The following is a 20,933-nucleotide window of genomic DNA, read 5'->3' on the forward strand; positions in this document are numbered from 1 at the left end:
TTTAATAATAATAGGAGATATACTAATCTCCTAGGACTGGAAGGGACCTTGAAAGATCATTGAGTCCAGCCCCCTGCCTTCACTAGCAGGACCAAGTACTGATTTCACCCCCTCAAGGATTAAACTCACAACCCTGGGTTTAGCAGGCCAATGCTCAAAACACTGAGCTATCCCCATCATTCTTCTTGTCTGCACACTAAACAATCCCAGTTCCCTCGGCCTCTCCTCATCAGTCATGTGCTCCAGCCCCCTAATCATTTTTGTTGCCCTCTGCTGGACTCTCTCCAATTTTTACACATCCTTCTTGCAGTGTGGGGCCCAAAACTGGACACAGTTCTCCTGATGAGGCCTCACCAATGTCGAATAGAAGGGAATGATCACGTCCCTCGATCTGCTGGCAATGCCCCTCCTTATACAGCCAAAAATGCCGTTAGCCTTCTTGGCAACAAGGGCACACTGTCGACTCATATCCAGCTTCTCGTCCACTGTAACCCCAGGTGCTTTTCTGCAGAACTGCTGCCTAGCCACTCGGTCCCTAGTCTGTAGCAGTGCATGGGATTCTTCTGTCCTAAGTGTAGGACTTTGCACTTGTCCTTGTTGAACCGTATCAGGTTTCTTTTGGCCCAATCCTCTAATTTATCTAGGTCCCTCTGTATCCTATCCCTACCCTCCAGTGTATCTACCACTCCTCCCTGTTTAGTGTCATCTGCAAACTTACTGAGGGTGGAGTTCATGCCATCCTCCAGATCATGCATGAAGATATTGAACAAAACCGGCCCCAGGACTGACCCTTGGAGCACTACGCTTGAAGTGAGTGGGATGTTTGTGACTAGCAGCTTGCTGTGGAGCAAAAGGATTCACTGGACCGGAAGGGTTATGTGCAGTGCCTGTCCCTGCCTTGGTTTGTCATTGCAAGGTCACTTGGTGCTGTCTGATTATCACAGACATTGGCTTTGCATCCCCCATACAAACATCAGCGAAGCATGGCATGCAAACAGATCCATGGAAATGGGGCGGTAGGGTACATGTCTGGCCTCCCTATGTTAGGAGCATAGGGTGAAATTCCCCTGGGCACCAGCAAATCCCACTGAAAGCTGAGTGGGAGTTGAATGGTGCCCAAGCCTTGGGCTTGCCCTCTGCATCTGTCGGGTTTAGGAGCCTGATTAAATCATTATGCCAAACCTGCTGGCCCTTTGCTAGGACAGCATGGTCCCTTTCCTGTTCTCCAGGATGCAGCCAGCTTCTTCTGTCCCTTCCAACTTCAGCACCACATGGGCATCGCGTCAGCGCTGCTGTTCAGTTCAGCCCACTTTGTGAGAAAGCCCCTGCGTTCGGCACTGCTTGGTCTGCACTCCGTGCCCAGGCCCACTGGGGCCCTTCGCGGGGTTCAGCCAGGAGGAGGACAAGACTGGGTGTTCACAGGTGTAGCTTCATTTGTTCCTTATCCAGCCCTGCAGTCCCACAAAGCGCTGGGGGGGGGGGCAGCTACAGTGCAGGTTGGCTGTGCACAAACCAGGCCCGACCAGAGCACAGGACTGGTCCAGCGATTCTGGCCTCCTTCCTCCAGCACAGGCCCAGTCCACAGGCTTTAGAGGAAGATGAAAAGTCCCTAGACTACGTTTAGCCAACTGCGCATGGGAAACATTCCTTACCCCAGGGACCACGCCACCAGCACGGTCAGGTGATGAGTCAGGTGCCTTGATTAAATTGGCGCCAGGCCGTGGTCCTTCCTGATGGCTTTGGAAGACGCTGTCTATGGGGGAGGAGAACTCAATCACTAAGGGAACAGCTATACTGCGGCTGAGCGGTGTGATTCCCAGCACAGGAGGCAGCTCGAGCTAGTACACCTACAATAGCAGCACAGACCTTCCTGCGTGAGCTCAAGGGTGGCTCAAATTAGCCACCCAAGCTCAGACCTGGCTGGGGGCGGGGGTCCTGCAGGCTTGGCCTCAGGTGGCTAGTCTGAGCCACCACTTGTGCAGCATGGGCCACACTGCTCTTTTGGAGCTGCTGGCATGAGCAGAGCTAGTGCTAGTGTCACATCTCCCAGTGCAGGACACGAAGGGCTGAGCCAGACCCGCTGCAGTCAGCTGGAAGACGCAGAGTGGCACTGCGGGCTCTGTGCAGTGGCAGAGGTTCCCAGCAAGAGCACCTGTGCACTCGCTCCCAGGGCCTGGGGGCTTGGCTCCACCTTGCACAAAGGCCACGCTGCTGGAGATGTCATCTGCGCGCCAAGCTTATCTCTAGCAATAAAGGTGGATTCAAAGCCCAGCTCCTTGCCGAACCGGCCTTGAGCAGCACCCAGGAAGTCATAAACTGGCCAGGTTTGAATGGCGGGTAGACATCAAAGAGAATTCAACACAGCTTTTTAATCAGAAAAAAATACTGTTTTCCTAATTGGCGGCGCTTTTTTTGAAGCCATTGTTGCTGCCGTACTAATGTTTAACATTGATTAGCACGGTAATGAGCCCTTGCTCTTTGTTGTTCCAGCCTATGTGGCAAAGGCAGCCCGGGCGTGTTAGGGAATGTGGTGCATAAATGAAGGCATGAGGTGGAAGGCGCTCACCTGAGGGACACTGGCTGCCCAGGGACGTTGTTTCCTTTCTGGCGGAGAGACGGCTGGCCTTGCACTTGGCCTGGGAAGGGAGGCCTTTTGCCATTGAAAAGCCCCTTTGTGAAAGCTCCTGTTAACACTCATGGTCGGCATTCCCTCCCCCCACGGCTACCAGCTGTAATAGTACCGCCCCCGCCTGTAGAGCCTATTGCCCAAATACCGCAAAGCACATAACAGCCCAGGCACCCAGGACTGGCCAGTCCAGTTTAGCTGCTCCAGCAGCACGGCTCTGCCTGTGCTTAGTTAGCGCTGGATGGAAGCTGCAAGGACCCTACAGCTGGCAGCAGTGAGATAATCTGCCTCTGAGGCTCCCCTCTATGTGAGGGTGGCTCAGGCCCTGAAGCAGCAGGGTCCCTTGCCAGTGCTCTGCCAGAGGTCAGACTGAGGAGCAGAATGGGCCTCTGAAAAGCTCTTGTTCTACTGTTCTGACGCTGGACTGGCTTGCCAGCCATCTCAGTGGCCAATCTCTTTTTGAAACTTGAAACTCAGTGAGGCAGTGAGGTCCCCAGGCTAACTGTGCTCGGCGACAACGTGTAACACCCTGGCAGAGAGGGAAGGAGCTATTGCGATGGCATTTCTTACTTTTGGGGAAACTGAAGCCCAGAAATGGGAAGTGATTAAGACACAGCCAGCTGAGACCCGGTGGCTGACTCCCAGTCCTGAGCTAGAACCATGATCACACACTCCTTGGCCTACACTGAGCAAATAGCTTGATTGCTCACCCATACCCTTTGGCCCGGCTGGTTTTTATTCCAGTGGGGCAGTAGCACCAGTAGACGTAAGGCTCAGACTAGCTGACTGTGGAGCAGCTGATTTTTCAAAGTGCTCTGAAATCCACATTCTGAGAGGGATTGTCTTGAAAATTGCTGTGCCTCCCGGGGGTCTGAGCAGGGTTCATGGTCTAGATTTGTTTTAGAACTAAGCACTGTTGTGTAGCAGTGACACTGCACTGTTGACACTGAGCGAGCAGCCCAGAGCTGGATTCCTTGCTTTGATTAACACAATTTGCCCAGCTGAATTGCAAACACTGACCAATTGCATGCTACTTCTTGTACTGTTTGAATCCCGTTTCCCCCTGGAGTAGTCCCTGCCTAGCCTTATGAGTTTGATGGGGACAAGGTGTTTGGCACTCGAGCTAACTTCACTGTACAAATGAATATATAAACACTATTCCTCACCAGCCAGGAATGTGCTTCCCTCCCTTCTCCCCCCTACCTCAGCCCCATCCCCTTCCGAGCGAACTTCCTTCCTGGTGAATTCTGGAGCGGAAACCATGCTGCATATTTGACTGGCTCGGCGAGCGAGCAGCTTGGCTGTCCATGCCGTGACTTTGTGGCTTGAATTCAAGCCGGGCTGGGGGAGGTCAGACCCATACTGGGGCCACGTCTGTGGAGCAGAGGGTTTGACTAAGCCCTGTCCTTGGGAACTATCTCTGGGCTCAGAGCGCTGAGCAGAGGCAGCATGTATAGATACAGATTTTTGCTTCCTTTACTTGACTCCTAGCTGGGTGGGTTCAAGAACTAGGTGCAGTGCTCGAGTCCCCAGATGGCCTTGGCAGCCTTTTAAACGAATGCTAACAGCAGCGCTGGGCAGAGCCACTCCGTCTATGGACCCACCGGGGGCTCCAGCAGAGGCAGTGGCAGTGCACGCTGCCCCACATTGTGCTGACATGCGGACCCGCTCGGGTGGGATGTTCTCCTTGGTTTGGCTGCCAGCTGGGGGGAGGGGGCAGTTAGTGGCTGGTTGTGGGGGGTATTTTCGTGTGCAAAGTGGATATTTGTCCCCGGTACTTAGGTTGAAGGCAAGGCAGTACTTCTCATAGGCCAACTACAGGCGCAAACAGCTTTTGGTCTATTAACCATCCTCACTCAGCCCCGAGCATGCCCCCGCGTCAGGGCTTCCCTTTGGGCTGTCTCTGAAGGAGGGTTATGGTTACATCCCAGAGCACAGGAGAGAGCCTCAAATCAAGGCACTGACTTAGGCAATGAAATATCTCCCTCACAAGCCACGCCTCGGCTTCATACAGACCAGTGCTGTCCTAACTTGCCCTGGGCTCACGGCAAAGCCTGGAATGGAGGTTTCACGGGACAAAGGCCTGGTTAGGAATCAAACGTTCCACGCTGGCTGAACGTTCCCTGTATAAAATGAACAATGTCTGGGGCTTAGCTTGCTCAAGAGACCACTCAGAAGGCCCTGAATTCAGCCTGGCTGGTAGTGACAAAAAGTTGTTACCATTTGATGGCTATATAATAGCTCCCTGAACATGGCTCCCAGGGATCAGAGAGCTGCCAGGGGATCCACTGAACCTGGCTCCCAGGGATCAGAGAGCTGCCAGGGGATCCACTGAACATGGCTCCCAGGGATCAGAGAGCTGCCAGGGGATCCACTGAACATGGCTACCAGAGATCAGAGAGCTACTGAAGGATCCACTGGACACAGATCCTAGCCAAGGAATGAGGGGGGAGATTTCTCCATATGTAACTGTAGTAAAACCATGAAGCCCATGAGCCTAGAACAGAGGTTCTCAGGCCGTGGGCCACTTGCAGCCCAAACAGCACACAGCTGTGACCATGTGACATCCTCAGGGCCATGCAGGTAGTACGTATATTGTGTGGATGTGGCCTGTCTAATGTATAGAATAAATAAATAAATAGAGAGCTGCATGTGCGGCCCACAATGGTAAATAGGTTAAGAACCACTGGCCTAGAAGCATTTTCCTGCTGTCAGATTGCAGGTTGCCATTATCAACCTTTAGTGTTAGGGATTAAGTATTAAACAGGCCATACAATGATTTTCAAGCTAATATATGACATGAACTCCAGAGCAAATTAAACCACCTAAACAGAAACTGTTTCTCTTACATTTATACTGGTGCCAACAGTCCCTGTTTACCATTTTTGACAAATGTCTGTTCCTGGCTAAGCCAAATCCATTCTGATGGTGTTTGACTGAGACGGCTCATCATGTGGCCTCAGGACTGTTGCCATGGAGAGGAAATGGAAACACCTGATGTATTAAACTTCAAAGCAGGATTCTCCTCTCCATGGCTGTGAAAGGCCATTTGCAAACACTCTGGGAGGGCACTTGGCTCTGCTCGGCTCCTCTCGGTGCCTGTGCAGACACCTGCTTGGGGTCCATGGGTCCCCGGGTAGGCCTAAGAGCCCCCTGGCTTGGAGCCCATTGCAGGATCCGCACCTATGGCCCTGCTTAACTTTATGCACTGTGACTAATCCCACTGATGTGAGTATGTGCATGAGTCTTCCAGGATCAGGGCCTGGGTTTGACCAGGCTCTCTATGGATTCCAAGGTAACCAGGAATATACAATGTCTAGTTTCCCATGAGACTTTAAAAGGCTGAAGTGTCATTCAGACAGAACCTGTGACCAAAGCTGTCCCATGCCTTTCTCTCCCACCTTTCTGTGTGCGAAGGGGTTAGCAGCAGGAGTGGCAGCCTTTGCTGTGTATCAGCTAGGCCTTCCCTGCAATTCTTCAAGGGCTCTGGAATGCACTGGCCACATGATTCCTCCAAGCACTTGCCAACTTCAGGCTGGAGCTAGTAAGGCGCTGAATATCTCAGCTCCTCCCAAATCAGTGGGATTTACGCACATGCAGAAGTTCTGAGCTGAACTGGGGCCTAACTCACCCTGGGCCTGGTTCTAAGCGGGGTTTAGAACTCGCACTCCCTGACTCAGACAAGATTGATCCTGAAAAGTCTTCCCCATGTGAGTAGTCTTTACTCCCTGAGTAGCCCCATCTGTTCCAATGGGCCGTTGTAGGTAAAGATTGGCTCAGCCCTCTGAGTGGCGAATGATTTCCCTTCATTGTCTGTACTCTCTGAACTCTTCCTTTTGCATATGTCTGGTAGGGCTGCTCCAGCTAGAATGGGATTTTGTGCAGCAGCAGCTCTGACGCCCAGAACCGCACTGTGCATTCTCTGGCAGTGCTGTGAGGTGGCTGGTTTGTTCACAATGGGTGCTGTATAAACGTGATGCACGGATTGGATGAGAAGCCACTGCCCTGCATGGTATTCACCACCTCCCAGTTCCATTGAAGCCAGGGGGCATTGGGGGTACTCGGCAGCTTCCAGGGTAAACCCCTAGATTGCTAAATCCATGGCCACCACTTGTCTCCCCCCATGCACTCCATCTCCAGCCCTTGTTATTTATATTATAGGGATGCAAACTGCCAGTGATTTGGGAATCTGGAGCTGTCTCCTGCAGCTAACAATGATAATTGAACATTTTTTGCATTTTTTTTTTTAATCACAAGAAAAAAAACAGCAGCAAAGGAAAATGCCCAAGAGCTCAGTCAGGGCAACCAAGACGGCCTCCTGCCCTGGGCCAGGGCGTCAGTCAATATCCCTTCCCCCTCCGAAATCCGTCTTCAGTCAGAAATTCTGATTGACTTTCATGTTGCTGCTATAACGACTGATTGGGGCGAAGGCCAACGCCAAAGCCCTGTCCTGCCCAGTGCCTGTCTGCCTCAGTTCCTGCGCTAGGCCCAGTGCTTCCTCTCAGCTTGCCCTGAGCCTGTTTGTTGTTTGATCGCTATCCACTCTCCCTCTCTTTCTCCTCCAGCGCTGGGAAGAAAAGCTCTGGTCTTTCCCACGCTCTCTCTGACACATTTCAATGAATTAACTGGGGGCCCCGCCCCCATCCTGATTGCCTCTGGCCCCTCCCCCGGGTTCCTCGGCTCCCTTTAAGGAGGCCTCGGAGGGTTGCTGGGCTCTCTTGTGCCTCCTTCCCCAAAGGCCAGTGCCTGGCTGCTGCTCTTTGCAAACAGAAATCCAGCTCGCCCAATCCACAGCGCTGAGTGTCGTAAAGCACATTTAATCCCAAGGATTCAACACATTCTCAGTCAGTGCAACTGGGATTAAGGAGAAGCCAGGGGAACATCGGCCCCTGATCTCTGGCGCTAAACTTTCCTAAACAGGGAATCGTCTCTCTCTCCCACTCTCTGTTTTTCTCTGTTGTTTTGCATGGTCATTTGCTAACCATATTACAGTGCACTGTTCATCCCCCGCCCCCTCGCCCATGTCTGCAGCATCCAGACCTTTGTGTGACATCCCCCCACCCCCTGCAGTCCTAGAGCATAACAGATAAATCACTGGGTGCCACTACTGGTTTTGCAAGGAAAGCCCAAGAGTTGGGGGAGGTGGAATGTCTGTTGGGCTTTTGAGAGTTATTGCCACCAGTTTGTCTACAATCCCAGCTCTCAACTCCCTGAACTCTAACTGGTATCAGAAAGCCAACCTGGGCTTGGGAGCGACCCAGAAACACCTCACATGGTTTGCCTTCATTCAAAAATCGAAGCTTCAAATACTGCTGTGTGTGAAACTGGAGTTTTTTCTGGCCTTTTCCCAACATGGATTCCAGCCCCTCTGCCAGTAATTAACATTTGTACTGGGCTTTTCCTGGCTGATTAGTCATTTTGCTCCCCAGTTTGCTTGCAGTGGCAATACTCCCACAGTCAGGGCCCACTCCAGCAAGGTGCCAAGCAGACCCAGCTCCCATGTTTGCCATGGAAATTTGAGGGTGTTCAGCACATCACAGGGTGGGCAGCTTTCTTGTAGCAAAATCAGCTGATCTGGAATATTTAAAGATAGGGCAGAAAAAGAACACAATGAGGTGATGTGAATAGCTGATTGACACAGGTCCTTGGAAGGAGCTTACTTTGGGCTCGATTCTGCCACCTTTGGCCAGACTCAGATACCCTTACTTGAGTAACGGTTTACTCCACGAGCGGCCCCTTTGGCTTCCAGGGAACTGTTTGCGCAGTCGGGTGCTACTCAGCCAGAGAAAATGTGGCAGAATCGGCCCCTTTCGGAGCAGAGGGTCTCCTTGCGCCAAGGAATTCACAGCTTGCATGGTTCAACTCCAGCTCACTGCAGCTGCAGCAGGAAGAGGACAGGGATTTAATAACACTAGGTTTGTGGAATTATCAGTGCCACTTTCCCCACATTGGGTATCACAGAGTGGCCTTGGTCTGCTCACACTGTGGCTGTCAAACGCCAGATGCACACAACAAAAGCCATTTCCCCCTTTTTCCAGCTTTTGCTTGCTACCTCCTGAAAGGAAGGAGACAAGTTTCTCCTGAGTAATACCCCCGTGGGAAATTCTCTGTTTTAAGGGGTTTCCCTTTAGCTGTGGATCTGTGCTGAATGTAATAACTTGTGCATCTGTGGGAAGCAGAAACACACTACGAGCCACAGGTTAAATAATGCAGCACTTCAAAGGCAGAAGGGAAGCACTGACAGTGCTCCAGTCAGCTCATGCCAAACACCCTGTCTCGCTTAGCTGTCATTGCAGCCTAGCTTTCTGCTTTCCTTCCTTATTGCATGGACTCCTGTGGTATAAAGACTCAGCCCAACCATTGCAGTTTGGTTTGTTGCTTAGCTTGGTTAGGAAGCCTTTCAACACGGCTCTAAGCCAGGGACAGGCTGGAGACTTTGTGAGTCAGAGATCTCCCCCCCCCCTTCCCCCAAGCCACAGTTCCCTCCCTGCTGCCCCCTTGTTCCAGGGACAGGGGAGGAGGAGAGGGAGGGGAAATAACATTTGCAGCCGGCCTAGACCATCAGCAAGTGGCAGCAGCCACCCCAGGCCAGCTCAGCTGGCCAAGGGGCTGAGTCACAGCCGCTCCCCACCACTCTGTTCTCTCGCCCCCATGCTTCCTTTGGCGCACCAAGTCCAAAGGGCCAGGTGTCTGCACCAGGGTGTGTTAGGAGTTCTTAGTCCCCATTATTCCTGGGCAGAGGCATGGAGTCCAGGTCCCAGCCTAGCCCTAATCATCGTGGCTCTTTCCACTGGGGGAGGGAGCCTGAGTGGGCCAAAGCGAGCTCATTCCAAACCCCTGTTGTGCATGCTCGGGAGGCTGGGGTTAATTCAGTCCCAGACTTGCATGTCGTCAATTCTTTGCCTGTGGCATTAGGTCCTGTCTGTACAACTCCGCAGTAAAGGCTCCTGTGCAGAGGAAATGGTGGAAAGGGAACAATTAAAAGTATTTGTTACCTTTGTTAAGCAAAGCGGGCTTGCGCATGCAACGGAACACAGGAGTGTGTGACGACACAGGCCAGCAATGCTGCACATCCCGCATAGTCTGTGCTATAGAAAAAGAGCATTCGCTAAGGCAATGACAGTTGTATTCACACCTTTGCCAACATGATGGTGAGACATTCACACCTTTCAGGGTCTTAAACAATTTCAGTTAAATCGGAATAGAAAACTCAGAGAGTCCACACTCAGACAGGCACTGAAATAACAAGTCTGAAATTCACCTTTTGTTATTCAGTGCCAGTCCATGTGCAGACAACCCCTAAGATTTATAGTTCTATTACACACACACAACTATGTTCAAAGAACATTATTAAGGTAACAAAGTCAAGCAGTGAAAAATGATGTAATGCCAGAGTTAAGATTGCCTGTGCTGCCTTCGTTTGCTCCCCTTGGTGTGTATGCATTGGATACAGTCTTTAATTACATGATCACATGCTATTTTTTCCCATAGGACCCCTGCCTCATTCAGTGCACAGGATGGATGATGCTCACTTAATGAGCAACTATTGGGTATTTTGTTTTATCCTCAGTCTTCAATGGATGGCCCCGTGCTCTCATTTACTATTCAGACCATCCTCTCAAGACAGAATTATTTATTTCCTCACGGGCTTTTCTCTGGTGCCCTCCGTGATAGCATTGGAGGGCTGCACAGACATTAATGAATTGATTTTCACAATGCCCTTGTGAGATGAGCAGGCCTTATCCCCATTTCACAACTGGGGAGCTGAGGAACAGAGAGATTAAGGTAAAAAGGTATCCTCTGATTTTGGGTGCTCAATTTCAGACATCTAGGACCTGTTTTTCCAAGTCCTTAGCATTCTATAGCACTTCCTAGGTTCAAAACCCAGCTCCCAGAGCTCAGCAATCAGCCCCCAGGGTCTCACACCGGGTCACAGGGTGACCACCTATGAACAAGTTGGTTTAAGAAACTTGCCCAACGTCACACAGGAACTCTAGACCCAAATTCTCCAGGGTGGCTATTAACTGCCTGAACCATGGATACATCCTCTCTCTCCCCGCAATCACCTGCTTTGTTCACTACACACTTTCTAACTTCTGTACTGCAGCAAATGAAGCACAGAGGTCCTAAATCCAGCAGCCTCCCTCAGTACTCAACCCTGTGCCACCGCCACAGCAGATGGAAAAAATAGTCTGTGCTGGTGTAAAGAAAGGCTGTATCTTAATGCCCACAAAAGGGGCCGTGCTTGTGAGCAGAGTGGAGGGAATGGCCGTGGGAGGGAGGAGCAGGCAAGGAGAGGCTGCACTCATGAGGCAGGGCATGGGCAGGGGTGGGAGACCCTGTGTTTGGGAGGGTGGGAGGAGATGAAGGGGATGTGGCCTTGGTGGGGAGGAGACAGGAGTGGGAAAGGCTAAATCACAAACAATATGAAATCAATGATGGCCAGCAAAACTCAGGGTATGGAATAGTTTTGAGAGGTGCTGGCTAAATCTCAGTTGATGTAGAATGCTCCTGGAAACATATTTCTTGGATTGCATCTGACCTACAGCTAGGGTGACCAGATGTCCCCATTTTATAGGGACAGTCCCGATATTTGGGGCTTTATCATAGGCTCCTATTACCCCCCCAACCCCTGTCCTGATTTTTCACACTTGCTGTCTGGTCACTCTACCTACAGCTATCTTCCCAAGTCATGGAACTCCTTTGCTGAGTGGTCCTATGGCAAGCCCCTTGCAGGCCATATTATGGTCTGAGTAGTACTCTAGCATGAAAAGGGCTTTCCTTCCTCAGTGGGGATGGCTAGTGGAAATCCAGCTCAAGGGATCTAGAGCACAGAGAACCACATTGCAAGTGTGCCCATGGCACCCAATGCCCACTCTGGATAGTTAGGTCGCAGAAAGTTAACTCCAACTGACTCCACTGTGTGAAGAGCACATTCCGGGTGGCTTGGGGTAATGGAAAGGCCATTTGACATGTGTTGTTGTCTTAGGAGTGGTGATATTGTAGCTCCCAGCATCAGCCTGCTGTTTAGGTCCTAGTATATTTAGTTCAGGAGATTTCATTTGGGGTTTGACTTGGTTTTTACTGTACCTCTCCTAATCACAGAATCCTGGCCTAGCAATGCCAGGCAGGAAAAATATCCTCTGAAAGCAAACTGCAGGCAGCTCAGCTATTCTCACTGCCATTAGCATGAGCAGCGCTGTCTCCGTGGTGATTCCAGAACACAGGAGTTTAGCGCTATGCTAATACTACGCTGTCTTTACCAGTAAGATTTGATCATATGATCCTTTATTTGGATGTATGTATTTTTATGCTGCCTGTTTCAGCGGACATAATTGCCACCCAACATTTCCAATATGGTGGCCAGCTTTACATTTCCCACCCAGGTTTCACCATTTGCTCTAGACCTGGGCCAATGGAAGACATTAGAACGACACGAGGTGGTGTCAGAGGTGACTAATGCTGGGAATTAGAGGAGTTTGGGATGTTTTGTTTTGGGAATGAGTTGGTAAGAATAGGGATAGCCCCAGAATGAAATGCCAAAACACCAGTTATTCAAACATAGTTTTGTTACTCAGTATGATGTAATATTTTAGGTACATTTTCCCCATGCTTTCCATCCACATTCAGTTTCCATTCTTGCACATTGATCCCAGAAACATTTATAGTCAGCAATTCCTGCACTTTTGTCTTCAGCAATTCAATGATTTGCTTTGAAAGAGATTTGATCCTAGATAAAGCACATTGTGACTGAATTATATTGAGTGAGGCCTCTCTGGGCAGGGTGGTGGTCTGGCTCAGCCACCATGCTCACTGGGGAAACAAGCAGCCTCTAACGAGAATTTAGATCAGGCGTCTCAAACACGCGGCCCACGTGCCGCATGCAGCCAGCGAGGTTATTTTCTGTGGCCTGCGAGCTCCTTGCGGACCCCCTGCCCTCCCCCAGCATTTACCTAGACCGGCTCCGACCTGACGGCCGGGGGCAGGGCAGGCTCCCTGCCTGCCCTGCCCCCGCGCCGCTCCGGGAAGCGGACAGAACCTGCGGGAGCAGGGGTACGGGTGGGGGTGTTGCTGTTGCTTCAGGCACCGCCCCCAGCAGCTCCCATTGGCCGCGGTTCCCCATTCCCGGCCAATGGGAGATGCTGGGGGCGGTGCCTGAAGCAACAGCAACACGCACACACCTGTGCCCTTGCTCCCCCACGTTCCAGCCGCTTCCCGGAGCGGCGCGGGGGCAGGGCAGGCAGGGAGCCCTGTGCGTGCCCCCGGTGCACGCCGGGCCAGAGCCCACCCCCCAAACCCCTCCTGCAGTCAAACACGCTGCCCTGGGCCCCTGCCACACCCTACACCCGAACCCCTGCCCTGAACCCCCTGCCGCACCCCTCCTGCACCCCGATCCCCTGCCCTGAACCCCCTGCTGCACCCCTCCTGCACCCCAACCCCCTTCCCTGAGCTGCCTGCTGCACCCCTCCTACACCCCAACCCCCTGCCCTGAGCTGGCTGCCGCACCCTTCCTGCACCCCGATCCCCTGCCCTGACCCCCGCCACACCCTACACCCGAACCCCTGCTCTGAACCCCCTGCTGCATCCTGCACCCCTCCTGCACCCCAACCCCCTGCCCTGAGCCCCCTGCCACACACCTCCTGCACCCTGATCCCCTGCCCTGAGCCCCTGCTGCACCTTGCACCCCTCCTGCACCCCAACCCCCTGCCCTGAAACCCCTGCTGCACCTTACACCCCTCCTGCACCCCAACCCCCTGCCCTGAACCCCCTGCCACACACCTCACTCCTCCTGCACCCCACACCCCAACTCCCTGCCCTGAACCTCCTGCCACACCCCACACCCCTCCTGCACCCCCTGGGGACAGAAAGGGCGGAGTCAGGGTGGGGATTTTGGGGAAGGGGTTGGAATGGGGGCAGGGAAGGGGTGGGATGAGGCAGGGCAGGGGCGGGACCTCATGGAAGGGGGTGGAGTGGGGGCGGGGGAGAGGTGTCAGTAATGTGGCCCTTGGGCCCAGGGGCGGCTCTAGCAATTTCACCACCCCAAGCACGGCGGCACTCCGCGGGGGGCGCTCTGGCGGTCGCCGGTCCCACGGCTCCGGTGGACCTCCTGCAGACATGCCTGCGGAGGGTCCACTGGTCCCGCGGCTCCGGTGGATCATCCGCAGGCGTGCCTGCGGGAGGTCCACCGGAGCTGCGGGAACAGCGGACCCTCCGCAGGCATGCCTGCAGGAGGTCCACTGGAGCCGCCTGCCACCCTCCCGGCGACAGGCAGAGCGTCCCCCGCGGCATGCTGCTCCAAGCACGCGCTTGGCGCGCTGGGGTCTGGAGCCGGCCCTGCTTGGGCCAATGTACTTGTCCTCATGTGGCCCTCGTGGTGATTTGAGTTTGAGATCCCTGGTTTAGATCATCTCACCACAATATAAATCACACTTGGAGCTTTTAGATGGGCACAGAACACTTTGGCACATGAACAGTTAAACAGCAATTAACATTCCTGAAGGGAAGGCAAGATTCCACTGGGCTAAAGTATCCCAGGTTTCTGATCATGCTGTTTGCCTGTAAACCTTTATCGCTTGTTCAAAATAGTGGGCACAATAATCCAAAGCACCCAGTTATGTGCCCCTTGCTGTCCCCGGACCCCAAGCAGAAGGCACGTATGCAATAAAGGACAATATTCACCCAGAAATAGTCCACACTTCATACTGGTTTCTCTCTTGATTAATGGTCACTCATCTGCACAGCCCAGAAATGGTCTCTAGTTCACCAGGCGCTGTAACTGAAAGGCTGTGTCTGCCCCCAAGCCTTGTTCCTAGAATCTACCCCCATGGCACTGCCATTAGTGGTAAGAGCTCTGGAGCAGACCATGCACATGTGTCTAGCCATATTCATAGCAAATTAAATCAGCACTGTGGTGAAAAAAACATCTCGTTCTTTACACTAACCAGCTCCCCCACCATTGCTGCCAACCAAGGAGCTGGTCTGGTGGCAGCAAAAAGCTCAGTGGAGACAAGTACACCTAAGTACACAACAGTTTTCCAGCTTACTCCCTTTCCTCCCCATGGGGAAGCACTTCCCTCTCCACTATATGCTCTCACAGGACCAGAATCTGCCTCCCATCAGCCCTAATGAACCAGAAAGTCAGCAGCCATTGTAACATGTACTATGTTCCCTTGCAAGCACAGACAGATTCAAGGTCCACTACAGTTAGAGATCTAGAAGGAGCTGCCAAGGAACTCAGGGACAGAGAAATAGGAATTTAGATGTGTTATGTTCATTGCACACACACTGAAAAGGTAGATGAAAACCTAAAATACTCTTTCTGGAAGTTGCAACATAACACAACTTTATTTCTTAGAATCCAGAACTCTATCCCACAAGAAACAAAAACAGAGAGAAACAAAGCAGGTTGCACCCCAAAGCAGAGAAACACAACTCACCCCACCCTAGAGGCCAACTCTTTGCAGCTGTAAGTAATCACTTGCTTCTTCCCTACAGATTCCCCTAGGCTACCAGCAGAACCAGGAAACTAGATCTATCCTCCATGAACTTACTGAATTCGTTTTTGAACCCCATTACATTTTGGCCTTCACAACATCCCCTGACAAGTCCCACAGGTTGACTGTGTGCTGTGTGAAGAAATACTTCCTTTAGTTTGTTTTAAACCTGCTGCCTGTTAATTTCATTGGCTGACCCCTGGTTCGAGTGTTATGAGAAGGGGAAAATAACTTCTTATCTGAGTAGTGCCCCTGTGAGTGCTCCATTTAGGGTGACCAGATGTCCCAATTTTATAGGGACAGTCCCGATTTTTTGGGTCTTTTTCTTATATAGGCTCCTATTACCCCCCACCCCATCCCGATTTTTTACATTTGCTGTCTGGTCACCCTAGCTCCATTGTAGGTACGTCTGTGTCCCTGCACTGCCGATCAGAGAACTTTGGTAACAGTGTCAGTTGGGTCAATACATTCGCTGTCTCTCTTCCTGCTGCGCTGTCCATTTCTGACGGGCAGATTGAGGCTCCACGAAAGCACTCCCCACTACTATCTGTGACCATGCACCCATTTGGCCACTGTTTGACAGCATTCTGCAGTGCCTGGGAGTGCATAACCTCAGACAGATAGGTCCTAGAGATCATCAGATCCAGCTATTCCATCCACTTCACCTTACTACCCCCTCCACAACACCCTTCCCCGTCCCTCTTCAGGGACCCTTCTCATGAGAGTCTACCACACAGGAGACGGATCGTCTCCTGCAGTTAGGAGCCATAGAACCAGTACCTCAACATCTACAAGGCAAAGGATTCTACCCTTGCTACTTCCTAATACACAAAAGGAAGGGATGTTAGACACCCACCCTGGACCTCAGAGTTCTCAACAAGTTCATCAAAGCTCAGAAGTTCAAGATGGTCAGATTATCGATGATCATTTTGTCACTGGAACAGGGAGACTGGTTTTTGGCCCTTGACCCACAAGACATCTTCTTTCAATACTACTGGATCACAGATGTTTCTTCAGGTTCACTCTGGGAAATGACCATTACCAATACAGGGTCCTCCCATTCGGACTTTCATCATCCCGAGAGTATTTTCCAAAGTTCTCTCTGTGGTAGTCACCCATCTACAATTCCAAGGGATAATGATCTACACTTACCTGGACGATTGTCTCCTCAGAGTCCAGTTGCTTCTGGAGGCTTGTCAAGCCACCAAGGACATGATACACTTGTTCACAGAGCTGGGCTTACAGACCAATTCCTAGAAGCCAATCTTCACACCAATGCAACACCTGGAATTCATAGGGGCTGACCTAAGACGCATGACAGGCCAAAGCCTTCCTACCTCAGGACAGGTTTCTATCCCTGGTATCGCTTATAGAAATAGCTCAATGCAGCCCTCAAGTGCCAGCTAGAATCTGTCTCCAGCTCCTGGGGAATATGGCAACTGACACGGCGGTGATTTCATATGCCAGACTTTACATGCAATGTCTACAGCTGTGGTTCAGCTTGGTTCACAGACCGAACAGGGACAGTCTGGCCAGACCCCTGTCACTGCCCACCTGGATCAGGATCTCCTTGGACTGGTGGAAGAACACAGCCATTGTAGGCAAAGGGATCGCCTTTTTTCAGGCACCATCGTTGTTACTCCTTACCACCAACGCATCCCTCTTAGGATGGGGCACGCACTTAAATCGCCTCACAGTGCAAGGCAAATGGAGATATCCCTGTATATCAATCTCCTTGAGTTCAGAGCATGCAGGAACACCTGCGCCCATTTCCTCCCACTGATAACAGGGTCACATACAAAGATCCTAATGGGCAACATAGCCTGTATGTATTATTTCAATCACCGCAGAGGAGCCAGATCGCCCTCTCTTTGCATGGAGGCAATGAAACTGCAGAACTGTGCATTTCTCACAATGTCTCCTTGTACGTGGCTTGCACAACAAGATAGTGAACAAACTCAGTCACACATTCCCGCAAGACCACCAGTGGGAGATGCACTCATCAGTACTTCATGACTTATTCATGTGGTTGGGAACACCATCCACAAACCTGTTCACCACGTACCAAAACAAGAAGTGTCCATGATACTGTTCCGGGTTGGGGGGGATTGGACACTCTCTTGGCAATGCTTTTCTTCTCCCCAGGACAAGGACTGTCTTTACGCCTTCCCTCTGTTTCCTCTTCTGCTGAAAGTCCTGCTGAAGATAAAGAGGGACAGAGCTCGTGTAATTCTGATTGCTCCTATGTGTCCAAGACAGACCTGGTACCCTTGCCTGATGCAGCTTGTGATGTGCCCACTGATCTCCCTTCTGGCCACTCCACACCTTCTCTCTCAGGACAAAGGGCACACCATACATTCCAACTTGGGGATCCTTTGCCTCAAGGCATGGCTCCTATGTGGTTCCAGCACCTAGACAGCTCATGCTCAGAGGAAGTGCAAGAGGTTCTACTGCACAGCAGACAGTCCGCCACACGGCGCACTTACCTGCAGAAATGGTCCAGGTTCTAGATTTGGTGCATGTCCCAACAGATCTCTCTGCTGTCAGCAATTCTTCCACATATTCTGGAATATGTCCTGACCCTTAAAAATTGGGGTTATGACAGCATTTCACCAAACCTTTAGAAGGGTACTCAGCAATGTTCCCTCTAATATTTTACATCCACGTGCGGAATGAATTTTGTTATGTGCGCCAATATGGAGATGATATGTGATGGGGGCGGGGCCAAGGATTTGGAGTGTGGGATGGGGCTACGGGCTGGGGAAGATGTTTGGGCTTGGTGTGCAGGGGGGTGATGGCTCTGGCTGGGGGTGCAGACTCTGGGGTGGGGCTGGGATGAAGAGTGTGGGTGGGGACTCAAGTCTGGGGCAGAGGATTGGGGTGTGGGAGTGAGGGCTCTAGCTGGGCATGAGGGCTCTGGGGTGGGGCTGGGGATGAGGAGTTTCGGGCTGGGGCCAAACAACTCTCCCCAGCCCTCTCCCCACCAGCAGGAGCTCTGGGGCTGGGGCCGAGGTGCCGCCTCAGTGTCAGGAGCTCCAGGGCTGGGAGAGAGGCCTGCGGCAGCCCTGCACGCCCCAGCTTGCTCCCCTTGCCAGTCCCCGCCCACCCCTAACTCTCCAGGCCCTAGTGACTGCGTGGCCCTTTATAGCCTGCGGCACAGCTGCACAGCTTCCAGGGAATGTAGGTGCTCAATACTATCGCACCCAGCCACTAAAAGGTTCCTTAAGGGAATGACAAACCTCTTCCCTCAACCTCAACTTCCTTCCCCTTCGTGGGACCTAAACCTAGCGCTGAAAGGGCTAACTAGGCCCCCCTTCGAACCCATGGCCACCTCTTCGCTAGCAGGCCTAGAGATGAAAATGGTCTTTCTGTTTGCAATTATGGCAGCTAGAAGAATAGGGGAAATAGCAGCTTTGCTGGCACATCCCCCGTATATAGTATTCCTCCCTGACAAGGTTACACTTAGGTGGCATCCCACGTTCATCTCTAAAGTGACCTCCTTGTTTCACATGAATCAATCTATTCACCTTCCTGCTTTCTACCCCACACCTCACCAAGACAATAGGGAGACCATACTACACACCTTACATGTTAGGAGAGCTCTTGTATTCTACCTCCATAGGACAAAGGCCTTCAGGAAGTCCCCTAGACTATTTCTCTCTATGGTGGAAAGATCTAAGGGTCTGTCTACACTATGAAATTAGGTTGATTTTATAGAAGTCGATCTTTAGAAATCGATTTTATACAGTCGATTATGTGTGTCCCCACTAAGCGCATTAAGTCGGTGGAGTGCGTCCTCAATACCATGGCTAGCATCGACTCATGGAGCAATGCACTGTGGGTAGCTATCCCACAGTCCCCGCAGTCTCCGCTGCCCATTGGATTTCTGGGTTAAGCTCCCAATGCCTGATGGGGCAAAAACATTGTTGCAGGTGGTTTTGGGTACATGTCATCCGTCTCTCCCCACCCCCCCACCCCCCCCGTGAAAGCAACAGCAGCAATCATTTTGCACCTTTTTTCCTGGGTTACCCGTGCAGATGCCATAGCACGGCAAGCATGGAGCCCGCTCAGCTCACCGCTGCTGTTGTGAGCATTGTAAACACCTCGCGCATTGTCCTGCAGTATGTGCAGAACCTGGCTAGGAGCCGCCAGCATGAGGATGATTGTGAGGAGGACATGGACACAGACGTTCTTGACAGGGCTTTGGAGCTGTGCCCTGGCTCTGCTCCAGCTCCAGGCAAAAACCTGCAGCTCCACTGCTCCGGAGCTGCTCTGCGGTCCAGCTCCGGGATCCGCTTCAAAGCCCTGGTTCCTGAAAGCATGGGAGGTGGAAATTGGGACATCATGGTGGCAGTGGGGCAGGTTGATACAGCAGAATCCTAATTCTTGGCCTGGCAAACAAGCACAGACTGGTGGGACCGCATAATGTTGCAGGTCTGGGATGATGCCCAGTGGCTGCAAAACTTTCGCATGCGTACGGGCACTTTCCTGAAACTTTGTGAGTTGCTTTCCCCCACCCGGAAGATCAGGAATCCCAAGATGAGAGCAGCCCTGACAGCTGAGAAGCGAGTGGAGCTTGCATGACACTAAACTGGGAGGAGTGGTAGATACGCTGAAGGGTAGGAATAGGATACAGAGGGACCTAGACAAATTAGAGGATGGGGCCAAAAGAAACCTGATCAGGTTCAATAAGGACAAGTGCAGAGTCCTGCACTTAGGACGGAAGAATCCCATTCACTGTTACAGACTAGGGACCGAATGGCTAGGAAGCAGTTCTGCAGAAAAGGACCTAGGGGTTACAGTGGACGAGAAGCTGGATATGAGTCAACAGTGTGCCCTTGTTGCCAAGAAGGCTAATGGCATTTTGGGCTGTATAAGTAGGGGCATTTCCAGCAGATCGAGGGATGTGATCATTCCCCTCTATTTGACATTGGTGAGGCCTCATCTGGAGTACTGTGTCCAGTTTTGGGCCCCACACTACAAGAAGGATGTGGAAAATTGGAAAGAGTCCAGCGGAGGGCAACAGAAATGATTAGGGGGCTGGAGCACATGACTTATGAGGAGAGGCTGAGGGAACTGGGATTGTTTAGTCTGCAGAAGAGAAGAATGAGGGGGGATTTGATAGCTGCTTTCAACTACCTGAAAGGGGGTTCCAAAGAGGATGGATCTAGACTGTTCTCAGTGGTAGAAGATGACAGAACAAGGAGCAATGGTCTCAAGCTGCAGTGAGAGAGATTTAGGTTGGATATTAGGAAAAACTTTTTCACCAGGAGGGTGGTGAAGCACTGGAATGGGTTACCTAGGGAGGTGGTGGAATCTCCTTCCTTGGAGGTTTTTAAGGTCAGGCTTGACAAAGCCCTGGCTGGGATGATTTAGTTGGGTTTGGTCCTGCTTTGAGCAGGGGGTTGGACTAGATAACCTCCTGGGGTCCCTTCTAACTAGGGTGACCAGATCACCCTGGTCAAATATCAGGACGCGGGGGTGGGGCGGGGCAGGGGCAGAGGGGAAAAAATGGCAGCAGAGCAAAATAAATAAATAAATAAAATCCCCCACCCCCGATTCCTCCTCCCTCCGCAAGCGCTGGAGGGAGGCCCGGGAGACTCAGGGGAGCGCAGGGCCGGGGTGAGTGTGAGTCCGGCCTGGCCCCGAGCAGGCAGTACCTGGAGGGAGAGTAGGGGGCGGCCCGCGGGGCCAGGCAGCGGCTGTTCTCCCCACCTGGGCCCAATCCCATGGGCGGCCCCGGAGTGGGGACAGCAGGCCCCAGCCCCCTCATCCCGCTCGGGTCCCACAGGGGAACGAACGGGGCTGGGCTG

At 52.1% G+C, this 20,933-nt stretch overlaps 1 long non-coding RNA gene across 1 annotated transcript; it reads right to left on the reverse strand.

The window, feature by feature from the left end:
- Nucleotides 1-8,035: 8,035 nt before the first annotated feature.
- Nucleotides 8,036-16,402, reverse strand: LOC123352359. The gene is made up of 3 exons (XR_006574145.1): nucleotides 16,273-16,402; nucleotides 9,622-9,714; nucleotides 8,036-8,504 (listed from the first exon to the last, which is right to left on the reverse strand). It is a non-coding gene; the product is annotated as an uncharacterized LOC123352359 (long non-coding RNA).
- Nucleotides 16,403-20,933: the final 4,531 nt, after the last annotated feature.

This window comes from Mauremys mutica, chromosome 18 (genome assembly GCF_020497125.1).
Source record: "Mauremys mutica isolate MM-2020 ecotype Southern chromosome 18, ASM2049712v1, whole genome shotgun sequence".
Taxonomy (NCBI): domain Eukaryota; kingdom Metazoa; phylum Chordata; order Testudines; family Geoemydidae; genus Mauremys; species Mauremys mutica.